This window comes from Microcebus murinus, unplaced genomic scaffold (genome assembly GCF_040939455.1).
Source record: "Microcebus murinus isolate Inina unplaced genomic scaffold, M.murinus_Inina_mat1.0 scaf019_hap2_Mmur4.0, whole genome shotgun sequence".
Taxonomy (NCBI): Eukaryota; Metazoa; Chordata; class Mammalia; order Primates; family Cheirogaleidae; genus Microcebus; species Microcebus murinus.
This window is the reverse complement of record NW_027438965.1, coordinates 104738-122296: the sequence shown is the minus strand read 5'-3', so window position 1 is coordinate 122296 and position 17559 is coordinate 104738. Positions and strand designations below refer to the sequence as shown.

At 63.5% G+C, this 17559-nt stretch overlaps 5 non-coding genes across 5 annotated transcripts; all 5 read left to right on the top strand.

Annotated features, from left to right (window-relative positions):
- The first annotated feature begins 1078 nt into the window (after nucleotides 1-1078).
- LOC142867729 (5S ribosomal RNA) lies at nucleotides 1079-1197 on the top strand. Its single transcript, XR_012917086.1, has one exon. It is a non-coding gene; the product is annotated as a 5S ribosomal RNA (ribosomal RNA).
- A 3518-nt stretch (nucleotides 1198-4715) lies between these two features.
- On the top strand, nucleotides 4716-4834 carry LOC142867681 (5S ribosomal RNA). The gene has a single exon (XR_012917038.1). It is a non-coding gene; the product is annotated as a 5S ribosomal RNA (ribosomal RNA).
- Nucleotides 4835-8372: 3538 nt separating this feature from the next.
- Nucleotides 8373-8491, top strand: LOC142867728 (5S ribosomal RNA). Its single transcript, XR_012917085.1, has one exon. It is a non-coding gene; the product is annotated as a 5S ribosomal RNA (ribosomal RNA).
- A 3535-nt stretch (nucleotides 8492-12026) lies between these two features.
- Nucleotides 12027-12145, top strand: LOC142867727 (5S ribosomal RNA). The gene has a single exon (XR_012917084.1). It is a non-coding gene; the product is annotated as a 5S ribosomal RNA (ribosomal RNA).
- A 3527-nt stretch (nucleotides 12146-15672) lies between these two features.
- LOC142867726 (5S ribosomal RNA) lies at nucleotides 15673-15791 on the top strand. The gene has a single exon (XR_012917083.1). It is a non-coding gene; the product is annotated as a 5S ribosomal RNA (ribosomal RNA).
- Nucleotides 15792-17559: the final 1768 nt, after the last annotated feature.

Here is a 17559-nt window from a genome sequence, read left to right as displayed (position 1 = left end):
CACCCACCCACGGGTGAACCTGGTCAGGGTACTTTCTCTCGGGGGCAGACTCTGATCCTGGCGGGCTACCGGTGTTTCTGTTTGCTCGTTTCTTTCTTCCATTTCGGGAAAGGCTTCCTTACTGGGTGTGGAAATCTCCTATGCCTTTCCTCGCCTATTCTGTCAGCTTTAAAATTCTCTTTCAGTTGCCACCCTCACAGATGGATTAGGAAACTCTTTCCGGTGCACTCATTAGTGAAATGACCTCAATGAAGCTGGAATCCAATATCTAATCGCCGATTTTTAGCGAGTCCACACGCCAGGGTGGTCGGGGTCCAATGCAGCCCCGGCCAGGCCCAGGCCCCTTGGACTGGGCCACAGGAGGACACAGAGGAGGGTCCCGGCCCCCACGGTCGCGTTGCCGGCAGTTCTCCAAGGGCTTGGGCGTTTTCCAGAGGTAGGAGATGGAGGGGACTGATTTCTTCAGCGCCCCACAAACCACGCCACCCCACCCATGGGACACATCCCTAGAGAGAGAGAGAGACGCCCCATACACTCGCTCCCCTCCCCCATGCGCTGTGCCCCAGCCCGGGCCCGGGGGAATAGGCGGCAGCCCACCCACAGGGTGGGGGGCGCAGCTGAAAGGGGTTGTGGGGATGGCGGCCCCTGCCTGGGGTCAAAGGGCGGGCGACCCGCGCGTGCGCAATCGGCGGCGGCGGCGGCGGCGGCGGCGGCGGTGGCCACGAGCTGGGGGTGGGCCAGGCGAGGAGAGGAAGGGGGCTGGAAGGTCTCCACCTTGGCGAGTCCAGCCGTGGAGGCGCATCTTGTGTGAGTGTGAGTGAGTGAGTGTGAGTGTGTGTGTGTGTGTGTGTGTGTGTGTGTATAGAGAGACAGCCCCCCACCCCGGCCCGCCGCTCCCTGCCCGCCCCGCCCCGCCTGTCACCCCCGTCCCTCGGAGCCCGCCGGACCTGGCCGGTGAACTCAACAGGCCCGGCCCGGTGCGGGTCAGCGCCGGCGCGGGGCCTGGGGCGGGGGGAGGAGGCGGCGGGGAAGCGCAGAGAGGCTCGGCTTCTTGAGCGGGGCAGGGGCGCCCTCCGCCGTCTAGGGCCACACCACCCTGAACGCGCCCGATCTCGTCTGGTCTCGGAAGCTAAGCAGGGTCGGGCCTGGTTAGTACTTGGATGGGAGACCGCCTGGGAATACCGGGTGCCGTAGGCTTCTTCTTTTTTTTTTTTTTGTTTTGCCTCTTGTTCTGTCCCCTTTCTGGGAGCGAGTCGGCGGCCCGGGGTGGGGGTCACCCCCACCCTCAGCGCCCGCCGCGGTGCCTGGCGCCCCAGCCCGCACCGTGGGGCCTCCTCTTGTCCCAAGCCGCGACACCGCCGTCACGCGGCAGCATGCGTGGCTTCTGGACTGTCAGGTCTCAGACCAAAGGTCTGCTCTGTGGGAACCGACACGCTGGAGGAAACCTTGAGAGTCTGAGAGGGGAGGGAGTTCCAGAAGAAGGCCAGGATGTCATTTTGAGGGAGTATGTGACCAGAACTCGTCCCGTTGCTTTTGGGGTTCTATGGGCTACACGTAGGAATCTTTGGTGGTGGCACCTGATGTTGGGGGATCCGGAGTCACACCCAGACCTGCTCCACAGGCCTCCTTTTACTTTTCTCTTCGGATTCATTATGTTTAAAAAGTGTCTCTTATCTCTATGATTGCATTTTCTTTTCTCTCTCTTTTCAAGCAGATGATGGGAGTCCAAGTATTAAGGTGACATGTGTTGCCCGTGCCCCCCTCCCCCCTGTGTTCTTATTCATTTACCTCTGATGTTGTTCCAGCGTATTGTGGGGGTACCAATGTTAAGGTCGGGTACGTTGCCCTCTCCCAGCCTCCCCCCTCGGGTCAGAGCCTCAAGTGCGCCCATCCCCCAGTCGGTGCGCACCCACCCCGTTCCTAATGGAGGTGTATGCCCATCCCCTCCCCCCACCCGCCCGACACCCACCCGATGAAGGTGATTCCTCTGTGTCCACTTAGGTGTCCATCGGTTCGTACCCATTTGCTGGTGAGCGCGAGCACGTGGTGCTCGTGTGTCCATTCTTGGGCTACCTGGCTTACTGGAACGGGTTCCAGCTCTGGCCAGGAGAACCACGAGAGGTGCCCTCTCACCGCTGCTCCTCCTAGCTGAATAGCACTCCGTGGTGTCCACGCGCCACATTTCATTTACGCACTCGTGGGTCGATGGGCACTCGGGTCGCTTCCAGGTCTTTGCGATTGTGACTTGTGCCCTGACTCTAACCCTAACCCTTACCCAGCCCGTCTCATCCTCGGCCCCTGCCTGACTGACTCCTTCCCGCCCGGCCTGTCACCTGTCACCGTCCTCTGCCCCTGCCTGACACGCTCCTCCCCGCCCGGGGCCGTCACCGTCCTCGGCCCCTGCCTGACGGGGCTCCTCCGTCGCCTGGGCCTTCCAAGGGCTTGGTGTGGACGCTGGTTCCAGGACGCCCTCCCAGGAACCCGGTAGCAGGGCGGCCGCAGCGTCTCGCGCCACCCAACCGTCCGCCGGCCGGCGGCCGGCGCTAAGTGGCCTGCGGGGGACGTGCCCCCACTGTGGGGCGGGCGCCCAGCCTGGTGTCTTCTCTGAGGCCCCGTGGCTGCTTTTCCCCCCCGCAAGGGGAGAGCCGCGGAGGTGGGGACCGCCTCCTCGTGGGGACGTACACCCAGCTCTCCACGTCGGATTCCGGGGCTCTCTGTCCTGCCAGAAGGCCCAGCTGGCCTGCGGGTCCTTAGAGTGGCAAAAACATCCGAAAACTGAGATTGAGGGTCCGGTGGTTGTCTGCACTTTTGTGCTGGGCACCCCAGGGAGGCCCGGGGGCTGGCTGGACAACGCGGTCTGCTGGGCAGGGGGGGGGTTTGGAGGAGCAACTGATGCCCTTTGCACTTTGGGTAGCAAGTGTCTGAGGTGTCTCTGAGCCCTGCGCCATGTCGGGGGGTGGGGTGGGGGGGTGGGAGGTCGGGGGGGGTGGAGGAGCAGGAGGAGGAGGAGGAGGAGGTGGGAAGGGCCGTGGCCTGCAGTCGTGTTCCCGGGGTGGCTTCTTCCACAGGCTGCTTGGCCTGGGCTCCCTGCACCTGGGCCTTTGGAGGACTGGCCCTGTGCTTGCCAACGCTTCCCCTGCAGGGACCCAGAGCTGGGAGGTTGCATCTCTCAGCCCTGGGTCGGGCAGAGCCCCAGCGGGCCATGCCCACAACCTCTCTCAGCACGGGTCCCCCAGAAGGCTCCTTTGGGACCAGGATTCTCTTGCGGGTGACTCTTTAAGGTCTGGCCCCTGGATGGAGGGGCACCAGGAGTAGAGGAGCAGGAAGGGGAAGGGGGTGGCCATGCGAGGGGACACTTTCAGGCCAAGTCCCAGCTTCAGCCTGATCCTCCTGGGAACCCCGGGGTGTACGTCACACCTCCTGGTTGTCCCGCTCTGAGACAAGGGCTCTGAGACAAGGAGCCGGGCTTCGCATTCCCCCAGCAGCCAGTCGTGGGCTGAGGACACCTGGGGCGTTGGGAACTCCCTGGCTTCTCCTTGGCTTAACATCTGGAGCTGCTTGTGAATCGTGCCGCCACACACACCCGAGTGCAGGTGTCTTCTGCACAGACTGCGGGCCTCGCTCTTCTGAATGCCGCTAGCTCGCCACCCACCCACGGGTGAACCTGGTCAGGGTACTTTCTCTCGGGGGCAGACTCTGATCCTGGCGGGCTACCGGTGTTTCTGTTTGCTCGTTTCTTTCTTCCATTTCGGGAAAGGCTTCCTTACTGGGTGTGGAAATCTCCTATGCCTTTCCTCGCCTATTCTGTCAGCTTTAAAATTCTCTTTCAGTTGCCACCCTCACAGATGGATTAGGAAACTCTTTCCGGTGCACTCATTAGTGAAATGACCTCAATGAAGCTGGAATCCAATATCTAATCGCCGATTTTTAGCGAGTCCACACGCCAGGGTGGTCGGGGTCCAATGCAGCCCCGGCCAGGCCCAGGCCCCTTGGACTGGGCCACAGGAGGACACAGAGGAGGGTCCCGGCCCCCACGGTCGCGTTGCCGGCAGTTCTCCAAGGGCTTGGGCGTTTTCCAGAGGTAGGAGATGGAGGGGACTGATTTCTTCAGCGCCCCACAAACCACGCCACCCCACCCATGGGACACATCCCTAGAGAGAGAGAGAGACGCCCCATACACTCGCTCCCCTCCCCCATGCGCTGTGCCCCAGCCCGGGCCCGGGGGAATAGGCGGCAGCCCACCCACAGGGTGGGGGGCGCAGCTGAAAGGGGTTGTGGGGATGGCGGACCCTGCCTGGGGTCAAAGGGCGGGCGACCCGCGCGTGCGCAATCGGCGGCGGCGGCGGCGGCGGCGGCGGCCACGAGCTGGGGGTGGGCCAGGCGAGGAGAGGAAGGGGGCTGGAAGGTCTCCACCTTGGCGAGTCCAGCCGTGGAGGCGCATCTTGTGTGAGTGTGAGTGAGTGAGTGTGAGTGTGTGTGTGTGTGTGTGTGTGTGTGTATAGAGAGACAGCCCCCCACCCCGGCCCGCCGCTCCCTGCCCGCCCCGCCCCGCCTGTCACCCCCGTCCCTTGGAGCCCGCCGGACCCGGCCGGTGAACTCAACAGGCCCGGCCCGGTGCGGGTCAGCGCCGGCGCGGGGCCTGGGGCGGGGGGAGGAGGCGGCGGGGAAGCGCAGAGAGGCTCGGCTTCTTGAGCGGGGCAGGGGCGCCCTCCGCCGTCTAGGGCCACACCACCCTGAACGCGCCCGATCTCGTCTGGTCTCGGAAGCTAAGCAGCGTCGGGCCTGGTTAGTACTTGGATGGGAGACCGCCTGGGAATACCGGGTGCCGTAGGCTTCTTCTTTTTTTTTTTTTTTGTTTTGCCTCTTGTTCTGTCCCCTTTCTGGGAGCGAGTCGGCGGCCCGGGGTGGGGGTCACCCCCACCCTCAGCGCCCGCCGCGGTGCCTGGCGCCCCAGCCCGCACCGTGGGGCCTCCTCTTGTCCCAAGCCGCGACACCGCCGTCACGCGGCAGCATGCGTGGCTTCTGGACTGTCAGGTCTCAGACCAAAGGTCTGCTCTGTGGGAACCGACACGCTGGAGGAAACCTTGAGAGTCTGAGAGGGGAGGGAGTTCCAGAAGAAGGCCAGGATGTCATTTTGAGGGAGTATGTGACCAGAACTCGTCCCGTTGCTTTTGGGGTTCTATGGGCTACACGTAGGAATCTTTGGTGGTGGCACCTGATGTTGGGGGATCCGGAGTCACACCCAGTCCTGCTCCACAGGCCTCCTTTTACTTTTCTCTTCGGATTCATTATGTTTAAAAAGTGTCTCTTATCTCTATGATTGCATTTTCTTTTCTCTCTCTTTTCAAGCAGATGATGGGAGTCCAAGTATTAAGGTGACATGTGTTGCCCGTGCCCCCCTCCCCCCTGTGTTCTTATTCATTTACCTCTGATGTTGTTCCAGCGTATTGTGGGGGTACCAATGTTAAGGTCGGGTACGTTGCCCTCTCCCAGCCTCCCCCCTCGGGTCAGAGCCTCAAGTGCGCCCATCCCCCAGTCGGTGCGCACCCACCCCGTTCCTAATGGAGGTGTATGCCCATCCCCTCCCCCCACCCGCCCGACACCCACCCGATGAAGGTGATTCCTCTGTGTCCACTTAGGTGTCCATCGGTTCGTACCCATTTGCTGGTGAGCGCGAGCACGTGGTGCTCGTGTGTCCATTCTTGGGCTACCTGGCTTACTGGAACGGGTTCCAGCTCTGGCCAGGAGAACCACGAGAGGTGCCCTCTCACCGCTGCTCCTCCTAGCTGAATAGCACTCCGTGGTGTCCACGCGCCACATTTCATTTACGCACTCGTGGGTCGATGGGCACTCGGGTCGCTTCCAGGTCTTTGCGATTGTGACTTGTGCCCTGACTCTAACCCTAACCCTTACCCAGCCCGTCTCCTCCTCGGCCCCTGCCTGACTGACTCCTTCCCGCCCGGCCTGTCACCTGTCACCGTCCTCTGCCCCTGCCTGACACGCTCCTCCCCGCCCGGGCCGTCACCGTCCTCGGCCCCTGCCTGACGGGGCTCCTCCGTCGCCTGGGCCTTCCAAGGGCTTGGTGTGGACGCTGGTTCCAGGACGCCCTCCCAGGAACCCGGTAGCAGGGCGGCCGCAGCGTCTCGCGCCACCCAACCGTCCGCCGGCCGGCGGCCGGCGCTAAGTGGCCTGCGGGGGACGTGCCCCCACTGTGGGGCGGGCGCCCAGCCTGGTGTCTTCTCTGAGGCCCCGTGGCTGCTTTTCCCCCCCGCAAGGGGAGAGCCGCGGAGGTGGGGACCGCCTCCTCGTGGGGACGTACACCCAGCTCTCCACGTCGGATTCCGGGGCTCTCTGTCCTGCCAGAAGGCCCAGCTGGCCTGCGGGTCCTTAGAGTGGCAAAAACATCCGAAAACTGAGATTGAGGGTCCGGTGGTTGTCTGCACTTTTGTGCTGGGCACCCCAGGGAGGCCCGGGGGCTGGCTGGACAACGCGGTCTGCTGGGCAGGGGGGGGGTTTGGAGGAGCAACTGATGCCCTTTGCACTTTGGGTAGCAAGTGTCTGAGGTGTCTCTGAGCCCTGCGCCATGTCGGGGGGTGGGGTGGGGGGGTGGGAGGTCGGGGGGGGGGTGGAGGAGCAGGAGGAGGAGGAGGAGGAGGTGGGAAGGGCCGTGGCCTGCAGTCGTGTTCCCGGGGTGGCTTCTTCCACAGGCTGCTTGGCCTGGGCTCCCTGCACCTGGGCCTTTGGAGGACTGGCCCTGTGCTTGCCAACGCTTCCCCTGCAGGGACCCAGAGCTGGGAGGTTGCATCTCTCAGCCCTGGGTCGGGCAGAGCCCCAGCGGGCCATGCCCACAACCTCTCTCAGCACGGGTCCCCCAGAAGGCTCCTTTGGGACCAGGATTCTCTTGCGGGTGACTCTTTAAGGTCTGGCCCCTGGATGGAGGGGCACCAGGAGTAGAGGAGCAGGAAGGGGAAGGGGGTGGCCATGCGAGGGGACACTTTCAGGCCAAGTCCCAGCTTCAGCCTGATCCTCCTGGGAACCCCGGGGTGTACGTCACACCTCCTGGTTGTCCCGCTCTGAGACAAGGGCTCTGAGACAAGGAGCCGGGCTTCGCATTCCCCCAGCAGCCAGTCGTGGGCTGAGGACACCTGGGGCGTTGGGAACTCCCTGGCTTCTCCTTGGCTTAACATCTGGAGCTGCTTGTGAATCGTGCCGCCACACACACCCGAGTGCAGGTGTCTTCTGCACAGACTGCGGGCCTCGCTCTTCTGAATGCCGCTAGCTCGCCACCCACCCACGGGTGAACCTGGTCAGGGTACTTTCTCTCGGGGGCAGACTCTCATCCTGGCGGGCTACCGGTGTTTCTGTTTGCTCGTTTCTTTCTTCCATTTCGGGAAAGGCTTCCTTACTGGGTGTGGAAATCTCCTATGCCTTTCCTCGCCTATTCTGTCAGCTTTAAAATTCTCTTTCAGTTGCCACCCTCACAGATGGATTAGGAAACTCTTTCCGGTGCACTCATTAGTGAAATGACCTCAATGAAGCTGGAATCCAATATCTAATCGCCGATTTTTAGCGAGTCCACACGCCAGGGTGGTCGGGGTCCAATGCAGCCCCGGCCAGGCCCAGGCCCCTTGGACTGGGCCACAGGAGGACACAGAGGAGGGTCCCGGCCCCCACGGTCGCGTTGCCGGCAGTTCTCCAAGGGCTTGGGCGTTTTCCAGAGGTAGGAGATGGAGGGGACTGATTTCTTCAGCGCCCCACAAACCACGCCACCCCACCCATGGGACACATCCCTAGAGAGAGAGAGAGACGCCCCATACACTCGCTCCCCTCCCCCATGCGCTGTGCCCCAGCCCGGGCCCGGGGGAATAGGCGGCAGCCCACCCACAGGGTGGGGGGCGCAGCTGAAAGGGGTTGTGGGGATGGCGGCCCCTGCCTGGGGTCAAAGGGCGGGCGACCCGCGCGTGCGCAATCGGCGGCGGCGGCGGCGGCGGCGGCGGCGGCGGCGGCGGCCACGAGCTGGGGGTGGGCCAGGCGAGGAGAGGAAGGGGGCTGGAAGGTCTCCACCTTGGCGAGTCCAGCCGTGGAGGCGCATCTTGTGTGAGTGTGAGTGAGTGAGTGTGAGTGTGTGTGTGTGTGTGTGTGTGTGTGTGTGTGTATAGAGAGACAGCCCCCCACCCCGGCCCGCCGCTCCCTGCCCGCCCCGCCCCGCCTGTCACCCCCGTCCCTCGGAGCCCGCCGGACCTGGCCGGTGAACTCAACAGGCCCGGCCCGGTGCGGGTCAGCGCCGGCGCGGGGCCTGGGGCGGGGGGAGGAGGCGGCGGGGAAGCGCAGAGAGGCTCGGCTTCTTGAGCGGGGCAGGGGCGCCCTCCGCCGTCTAGGGCCACACCACCCTGAACGCGCCCGATCTCGTCTGGTCTCGGAAGCTAAGCAGGGTCGGGCCTGGTTAGTACTTGGATGGGAGACCGCCTGGGAATACCGGGTGCCGTAGGCTTCTTCTTTTTTTTTTTTTTGTTTTGCCTCTTGTTCTGTCCCCTTTCTGGGAGCGAGTCGGCGGCCCGGGGTGGGGGTCACCCCCACCCTCAGCGCCCGCCGCGGTGCCTGGCGCCCCAGCCCGCACCGTGGGGCCTCCTCTTGTCCCAAGCCGCGACACCGCCGTCACGCGGCAGCATGCGTGGCTTCTGGACTGTCAGGTCTCAGACCAAAGGTCTGCTCTGTGGGAACCGACACGCTGGAGGAAACCTTGAGAGTCTGAGAGGGGAGGGAGTTCCAGAAGAAGGCCAGGATGTCATTTTGAGGGAGTATGTGACCAGAACTCGTCCCATTGCTTTTGGGGTTCTATGGGCTACACGTAGGAATCTTTGGTGGTGGCACCTGATGTTGGGGGATCCGGAGTCACACCCAGACCTGCTCCACAGGCCTCCTTTTACTTTTCTCTTCGGATTCATTATGTTTAAAAAGTGTCTCTTATCTCTATGATTGCATTTTCTTTTCTCTCTCTTTTCAAGCAGATGATGGGAGTCCAAGTATTAAGGTGACATGTGTTGCCCGTGCCCCCCTCCCCCCTGTGTTCTTATTCATTTACCTCTGATGTTGTTCCAGCGTATTGTGGGGGTACCAATGTTAAGGTCGGGTACGTTGCCCTCTCCCAGCCTCCCCCCTCGGGTCAGAGCCTCAAGTGCGCCCATCCCCCAGTCGGTGCGCACCCACCCCGTTCCTAATGGAGGTGTATGCCCATCCCCTCCCCCCACCCGCCCGACACCCACCCGATGAAGGTGATTCCTCTGTGTCCACTTAGGTGTCCATCGGTTCGTACCCATTTGCTGGTGAGCGCGAGCACGTGGTGCTCGTGTGTCCATTCTTGGGCTACCTGGCTTACTGGAACGGGTTCCAGCTCTGGCCAGGAGAACCACGAGAGGTGCCCTCTCACCGCTGCTCCTCCTAGCTGAATAGCACTCCGTGGTGTCCACGCGCCACATTTCATTTACGCACTCGTGGGTCGATGGGCACTCGGGTCGCTTCCAGGTCTTTGCGATTGTGACTTGTGCCCTGACTCTAACCCTAACCCTTACCCAGCCCGTCTCCTCCTCGGCCCCTGCCTGACTGACTCCTTCCCGCCCGGCCTGTCACCTGTCACCGTCCTCTGCCCCTGCCTGACACGCTCCTCCCCGCCCGGGCCGTCACCGTCCTCGGCCCCTGCCTGACGGGGCTCCTCCGTCGCCTGGGCCTTCCAAGGGCTTGGTGTGGACGCTGGTTCCAGGACGCCCTCCCAGGAACCCGGTAGCAGGGCGGCCGCAGCGTCTCGCGCCACCCAACCGTCCGCCGGCCGGCGGCCGGCGCTAAGTGGCCTGCGGGGGACGTGCCCCCACTGTGGGGCGGGCGCCCAGCCTGGTGTCTTCTCTGAGGCCCCGTGGCTGCTTTTCCCCCCCGCAAGGGGAGAGCCGCGGAGGTGGGGACCGCCTCCTCGTGGGGACGTACACCCAGCTCTCCACGTCGGATTCCGGGGCTCTCTGTCCTGCCAGAAGGCCCAGCTGGCCTGCGGGTCCTTAGAGTGGCAAAAACATCCGAAAACTGAGATTGAGGGTCCGGTGGTTGTCTGCACTTTTGTGCTGGGCACCCCAGGGAGGCCCGGGGGCTGGCTGGACAACGCGGTCTGCTGGGCAGGGGGGGGGTTTGGAGGAGCAACTGATGCCCTTTGCACTTTGGGTAGCAAGTGTCTGAGGTGTCTCTGAGCCCTGCGCCATGTCGGGGGGTGGGGTGGGGGGGTGGGAGGTCGGGGGGGGGGTGGAGGAGCAGGAGGAGGAGGAGGAGGAGGTGGGAAGGGCCGTGGCCTGCAGTCGTGTTCCCGGGGTGGCTTCTTCCACAGGCTGCTTGGCCTGGGCTCCCTGCACCTGGGCCTTTGGAGGACTGGCCCTGTGCTTGCCAACGCTTCCCCTGCAGGGACCCAGAGCTGGGAGGTTGCATCTCTCAGCCCTGGGTCGGGCAGAGCCCCAGCGGGCCATGCCCACAACCTCTCTCAGCACGGGTCCCCCAGAAGGCTCCTTTGGGACCAGGATTCTCTTGCGGGTGACTCTTTAAGGTCTGGCCCCTGGATGGAGGGGCACCAGGAGTAGAGGAGCAGGAAGGGGAAGGGGGTGGCCATGCGAGGGGACACTTTCAGGCCAAGTCCCAGCTTCAGCCTGATCCTCCTGGGAACCCCGGGGTGTACGTCACACCTCCTGGTTGTCCCGCTCTGAGACAAGGGCTCTGAGACAAGGAGCCGGGCTTCGCATTCCCCCAGCAGCCAGTCGTGGGCTGAGGACACCTGGGGCGTTGGGAACTCCCTGGCTTCTCCTTGGCTTAACATCTGGAGCTGCTTGTGAATCGTGCCGCCACACACACCCGAGTGCAGGTGTCTTCTGCACAGACTGCGGGCCTCGCTCTTCTGAATGCCGCTAGCTCGCCACCCACCCACGGGTGAACCTGGTCAGGGTACTTTCTCTCGGGGGCAGACTCTGATCCTGGCGGGCTACCGGTGTTTCTGTTTGCTCGTTTCTTTCTTCCATTTCGGGAAAGGCTTCCTTACTGGGTGTGGAAATCTCCTATGCCTTTCCTCGCCTATTCTGTCAGCTTTAAAATTCTCTTTCAGTTGCCACCCTCACAGATGGATTAGGAAACTCTTTCCGGTGCACTCATTAGTGAAATGACCTCAATGAAGCTGGAATCCAATATCTAATCGCCGATTTTTAGCGAGTCCACACGCCAGGGTGGTCGGGGTCCAATGCAGCCCCGGCCAGGCCCAGGCCCCTTGGACTGGGCCACAGGAGGACCCAGAGGAGGGTCCCGGCCCCCACGGTCGCGTTGCCGGCAGTTCTCCAAGGGCTTGGGCGTTTTCCAGAGGTAGGAGATGGAGGGGACTGATTTCTTCAGCGCCCCACAAACCACGCCACCCCACCCATGGGACACATCCCTAGAGAGAGAGAGAGACGCCCCATACACTCGCTCCCCTCCCCCATGCGCTGTGCCCCAGCCCGGGCCCGGGGGAATAGGCGGCAGCCCACCCACAGGGTGGGGGGCGCAGCTGAAAGGGGTTGTGGGGATGGCGGCCCCTGCCTGGGGTCAAAGGGCGGGCGACCCGCGCGTGCGCAATCGGCGGCGGCGGCGGCGGCGGCGGCGGCGGCGGCGGCGGCCACGAGCTGGGGGTGGGCCAGGCGAGGAGAGGAAGGGGGCTGGAAGGTCTCCACCTTGGCGAGTCCAGCCGTGGAGGCGCATCTTGTGTGAGTGTGAGTGAGTGAGTGTGAGTGTGTGTGTGTGTGTGTGTGTGTGTGTGTGTATAGAGAGACAGCCCCCCACCCCGGCCCGCCGCTCCCTGCCCGCCCCGCCCCGCCTGTCACCCCCGTCCCTCGGAGCCCGCCGGACCTGGCCGGTGAACTCAACAGGCCCGGCCCGGTGCGGGTCAGCGCCGGCGCGGGGCCTGGGGCGGGGGGAGGAGGCGGCGGGGAAGCGCAGAGAGGCTCGGCTTCTTGAGCGGGGCAGGGGCGCCCTCCGCCGTCTAGGGCCACACCACCCTGAACGCGCCCGATCTCGTCTGGTCTCGGAAGCTAAGCAGGGTCGGGCCTGGTTAGTACTTGGATGGGAGACCGCCTGGGAATACCGGGTGCCGTAGGCTTCTTCTTTTTTTTTTTTTTGTTTTGCCTCTTGTTCTGTCCCCTTTCTGGGAGCGAGTCGGCGGCCCGGGGTGGGGGTCACCCCCACCCTCAGCGCCCGCCGCGGTGCCTGGCGCCCCAGCCCGCACCGTGGGGCCTCCTCTTGTCCCAAGCCGCGACACCGCCGTCACGCGGCAGCATGCGTGGCTTCTGGACTGTCAGGTCTCAGACCAAAGGTCTGCTCTGTGGGAACCGACACGCTGGAGGAAACCTTGAGAGTCTGAGAGGGGAGGGAGTTCCAGAAGAAGGCCAGGATGTCATTTTGAGGGAGTATGTGACCAGAACTCGTCCCGTTGCTTTTGGGGTTCTATGGGCTACACGTAGGAATCTTTGGTGGTGGCACCTGATGTTGGGGGATCCGGAGTCACACCCAGACCTGCTCCACAGGCCTCCTTTTACTTTTCTCTTCGGATTCATTATGTTTAAAAAGTGTCTCTTATCTCTATGATTGCATTTTCTTTTCTCTCTCTTTTCAAGCAGATGATGGGAGTCCAAGTATTAAGGTGACATGTGTTGCCCGTGCCCCCCTCCCCCCTGTGTTCTTATTCATTTACCTCTGATGTTGTTCCAGCGTATTGTGGGGGTACCAATGTTAAGGTCGGGTACGTTGCCCTCTCCCAGCCTCCCCCCTCGGGTCAGAGCCTCAAGTGCGCCCATCCCCCAGTCGGTGCGCACCCACCCCGTTCCTAATGGAGGTGTATGCCCATCCCCTCCCCCCACCCGCCCGACACCCACCCGATGAAGGTGATTCCTCTGTGTCCACTTAGGTGTCCATCGGTTCGTACCCATTTGCTGGTGAGCGCGAGCACGTGGTGCTCGTGTGTCCATTCTTGGGCTACCTGGCTTACTGGAACGGGTTCCAGCTCTGGCCAGGAGAACCACGAGAGGTGCCCTCTCACCGCTGCTCCTCCTAGCTGAATAGCACTCCGTGGTGTCCACGCGCCACATTTCATTTACGCACTCGTGGGTCGATGGGCACTCGGGTCGCTTCCAGGTCTTTGCGATTGTGACTTGTGCCCTGACTCTAACCCTAACCCTTACCCAGCCCGTCTCATCCTCGGCCCCTGCCTGACTGACTCCTTCCCGCCCGGCCTGTCACCTGTCACCGTCCTCTGCCCCTGCCTGACACGCTCCTCCCCGCCCGGGGCCGTCACCGTCCTCGGCCCCTGCCTGACGGGGCTCCTCCGTCGCCTGGGCCTTCCAAGGGCTTGGTGTGGACGCTGGTTCCAGGACGCCCTCCCAGGAACCCGGTAGCAGGGCGGCCGCAGCGTCTCGCGCCACCCAACCGTCCGCCGGCCGGCGGCCGGCGCTAAGTGGCCTGCGGGGGACGTGCCCCCACTGTGGGGCGGGCGCCCAGCCTGGTGTCTTCTCTGAGGCCCCGTGGCTGCTTTTCCCCCCCGCAAGGGGAGAGCCGCGGAGGTGGGGACCGCCTCCTCGTGGGGACGTACACCCAGCTCTCCACGTCGGATTCCGGGGCTCTCTGTCCTGCCAGAAGGCCCAGCTGGCCTGCGGGTCCTTAGAGTGGCAAAAACATCCGAAAACTGAGATTGAGGGTCCGGTGGTTGTCTGCACTTTTGTGCTGGGCACCCCAGGGAGGCCCGGGGGCTGGCTGGACAACGCGGTCTGCTGGGCAGGGGGGGGGTTTGGAGGAGCAACTGATGCCCTTTGCACTTTGGGTAGCAAGTGTCTGAGGTGTCTCTGAGCCCTGCGCCATGTCGGGGGGTGGGGTGGGGGGGTGGGAGGTCGGGGGGGGTGGAGGAGCAGGAGGAGGAGGAGGAGGAGGTGGGAAGGGCCGTGGCCTGCAGTCGTGTTCCCGGGGTGGCTTCTTCCACAGGCTGCTTGGCCTGGGCTCCCTGCACCTGGGCCTTTGGAGGACTGGCCCTGTGCTTGCCAACGCTTCCCCTGCAGGGACCCAGAGCTGGGAGGTTGCATCTCTCAGCCCTGGGTCGGGCAGAGCCCCAGCGGGCCATGCCCACAACCTCTCTCAGCACGGGTCCCCCAGAAGGCTCCTTTGGGACCAGGATTCTCTTGCGGGTGACTCTTTAAGGTCTGGCCCCTGGATGGAGGGGCACCAGGAGTAGAGGAGCAGGAAGGGGAAGGGGGTGGCCATGCGAGGGGACACTTTCAGGCCAAGTCCCAGCTTCAGCCTGATCCTCCTGGGAACCCCGGGGTGTACGTCACACCTCCTGGTTGTCCCGCTCTGAGACAAGGGCTCTGAGACAAGGAGCCGGGCTTCGCATTCCCCCAGCAGCCAGTCGTGGGCTGAGGACACCTGGGGCGTTGGGAACTCCCTGGCTTCTCCTTGGCTTAACATCTGGAGCTGCTTGTGAATCGTGCCGCCACACACACCCGAGTGCAGGTGTCTTCTGCACAGACTGCGGGCCTCGCTCTTCTGAATGCCGCTAGCTCGCCACCCACCCACGGGTGAACCTGGTCAGGGTACTTTCTCTCGGGGGCAGACTCTGATCCTGGCGGGCTACCGGTATTTCTGTTTGCTCGTTTCTTTCTTCCATTTCGGGAAAGGCTTCCTTACTGGGTGTGGAAATCTCCTATGCCTTTCCTCGCCTATTCTGTCAGCTTTAAAATTCTCTTTCAGTTGCCACCCTCACAGATGGATTAGGAAACTCTTTCCGGTGCACTCATTAGTGAAATGACCTCAATGAAGCTGGAATCCAATATCTAATCGCCGATTTTTAGCGAGTCCACACGCCAGGGTGGTCGGGGTCCAATGCAGCCCCGGCCAGGCCCAGGCCCCTTGGACTGGGCCACAGGAGGACACAGAGGAGGGTCCCGGCCCCCACGGTCGCGTTGCCGGCAGTTCTCCAAGGGCTTGGGCGTTTTCCAGAGGTAGGAGATGGAGGGGACTGATTTCTTCAGCGCCCCACAAACCACGCCACCCCACCCATGGGACACATCCCTAGAGAGAGAGAGAGACGCCCCATACACTCGCTCCCCTCCCCCATGCGCTGTGCCCCAGCCCGGGCCCGGGGGAATAGGCGGCAGCCCACCCACAGGGTGGGGGGCGCAGCTGAAAGGGGTTGTGGGGATGGCGGCCCCTGCCTGGGGTCAAAGGGCGGGCGACCCGCGCGTGCGCAATCGGCGGCGGCGGCGGCGGCGGCGGCGGCGGCGGCGGCCACGAGCTGGGGGTGGGCCAGGCGAGGAGAGGAAGGGGGCTGGAAGGTCTCCACCTTGGCGAGTCCAGCCGTGGAGGCGCATCTTGTGTGAGTGTGAGTGAGTGAGTGTGAGTGTGTGTGTGTGTGTGTGTGTGTGTGTATAGAGAGACAGCCCCCCACCCCGGCCCGCCGCTCCCTGCCCGCCCCGCCCCGCCTGTCACCCCCGTCCCTTGGAGCCCGCCGGACCCGGCCGGTGAACTCAACAGGCCCGGCCCGGTGCGGGTCAGCGCCGGCGCGGGGCCTGGGGCGGGGGGAGGAGGCGGCGGGGAAGCGCAGAGAGGCTCGGCTTCTTGAGCGGGGCAGGGGCGCCCTCCGCCGTCTAGGGCCACACCACCCTGAACGCGCCCGATCTCGTCTGGTCTCGGAAGCTAAGCAGGGTCGGGCCTGGTTAGTACTTGGATGGGAGACCGCCTGGGAATACCGGGTGCCGTAGGCTTCTTCTTTTTTTTTTTTTTGTTTTGCCTCTTGTTCTGTCCCCTTTCTGGGAGCGAGTCGGCGGCCCGGGGTGGGGGTCACCCCCACCCTCAGCGCCCGCCGCGGTGCCTGGCGCCCCAGCCCGCACCGTGGGGCCTCCTCTTGTCCCAAGCCGCGACACCGCCGTCACGCGGCAGCATGCGTGGCTTCTGGACTGTCAGGTCTCAGACCAAAGGTCTGCTCTGTGGGAACCGACACGCTGGAGGAAACCTTGAGAGTCTGAGAGGGGAGGGAGTTCCAGAAGAAGGCCAGGATGTCATTTTGAGGGAGTATGTGACCAGAACTCGTCCCGTTGCTTTTGGGGTTCTATGGGCTACACGTAGGAATCTTTGGTGGTGGCACCTGATGTTGGGGGATCCGGAGTCACACCCAGTCCTGCTCCACAGGCCTCCTTTTACTTTTCTCTTCGGATTCATTATGTTTAAAAAGTGTCTCTTATCTCTATGATTGCATTTTCTTTTCTCTCTCTTTTCAAGCAGATGATGGGAGTCCAAGTATTAAGGTGACATGTGTTGCCCGTGCCCCCCTCCCCCCTGTGTTCTTATTCATTTACCTCTGATGTTGTTCCAGCGTATTGTGGGGGTACCAATGTTAAGGTCGGGTACGTTGCCCTCTCCCAGCCTCCCCCCTCGGGTCAGAGCCTCAAGTGCGCCCATCCCCCAGTCGGTGCGCACCCACCCCGTTCCTAATGGAGGTGTATGCCCATCCCCTCCCCCCACCCGCCCGACACCCACCCGATGAAGGTGATTCCTCTGTGTCCACTTAGGTGTCCATCGGTTCGTACCCATTTGCTGGTGAGCGCGAGCACGTGGTGCTCGTGTGTCCATTCTTGGGCTACCTGGCTTACTGGAACGGGTTCCAGCTCTGGCCAGGAGAACCACGAGAGGTGCCCTCTCACCGCTGCTCCTCCTAGCTGAATAGCACTCCGTGGTGTCCACGCGCCACATTTCATTTACGCACTCGTGGGTCGATGGGCACTCGGGTCGCTTCCAGGTCTTTGCGATTGTGACTTGTGCCCTGACTCTAACCCTAACCCTTACCCAGCCCGTCTCCTCCTCGGCCCCTGCCTGACTGACTCCTTCCCGCCCGGCCTGTCACCTGTCACCGTCCTCTGCCCCTGCCTGACACGCTCCTCCCCGCCCGGGCCGTCACCGTCCTCGGCCCCTGCCTGACGGGGCTCCTCCGTCGCCTGGGCCTTCCAAGGGCTTGGTGTGGACGCTGGTTCCAGGACGCCCTCCCAGGAACCCGGTAGCAGGGCGGCCGCAGCGTCTCGCGCCACCCAACCGTCCGCCGGCCGGCGGCCGGCGCTAAGTGGCCTGCGGGGGACGTGCCCCCACTGTGGGGCGGGCGCCCAGCCTGGTGTCTTCTCTGAGGCCCCGTGGCTGCTTTTCCCCCCCGCAAGGGGAGAGCCGCGGAGGTGGGGACCGCCTCCTCGTGGGGACGTACACCCAGCTCTCCACGTCGGATTCCGGGGCTCTCTGTCCTGCCAGAAGGCCCAGCTGGCCTGCGGGTCCTTAGAGTGGCAAAAACATCCGAAAACTGAGATTGAGGGTCCGGTGGTTGTCTGCACTTTTGTGCTGGGCACCCCAGGGAGGCCCGGGGGCTGGCTGGACAACGCGGTCTGCTGGGCAGGGGGGGGGTTTGGAGGAGCAACTGATGCCCTTTGCACTTTGGGTAGCAAGTGTCTGAGGTGTCTCTGAGCCCTGCGCCATGTCGGGGGGTGGGGTGGG